This window comes from Theobroma umbraticum, unplaced genomic scaffold (genome assembly GCF_002168275.2).
Source record: "Theobroma umbraticum cultivar Fairchild unplaced genomic scaffold, ASM216827v3 scaffold_4.1, whole genome shotgun sequence".
In the NCBI taxonomy this organism is placed as follows: Eukaryota; Viridiplantae; Streptophyta; class Magnoliopsida; order Malvales; family Malvaceae; genus Theobroma; species Theobroma umbraticum.
Genome location: NW_018397258.1, coordinates 2,621,440 through 2,621,657, shown reverse-complemented (window position 1 = coordinate 2,621,657; position 218 = coordinate 2,621,440).

Genomic DNA, 218 nt, shown 5'->3' with positions numbered 1-218 from the left:
AATTAACGTGATCAACAACAATGTTAAGTTTATCCAATCTAATTAATTTGAAAAATGCTTTTCAGAATATTGGATCGATCCCCTCCAACTCCATATCCAAACATTACTAAAGATAAAGAGTCAGATTCTAAATTATTTAAAACTGCACTTTAATCAAACTTAAATTTTTTTTTTGAAAAGTGTTTTTATTGAACCTTTGATTGACCAAAGACTCCTAA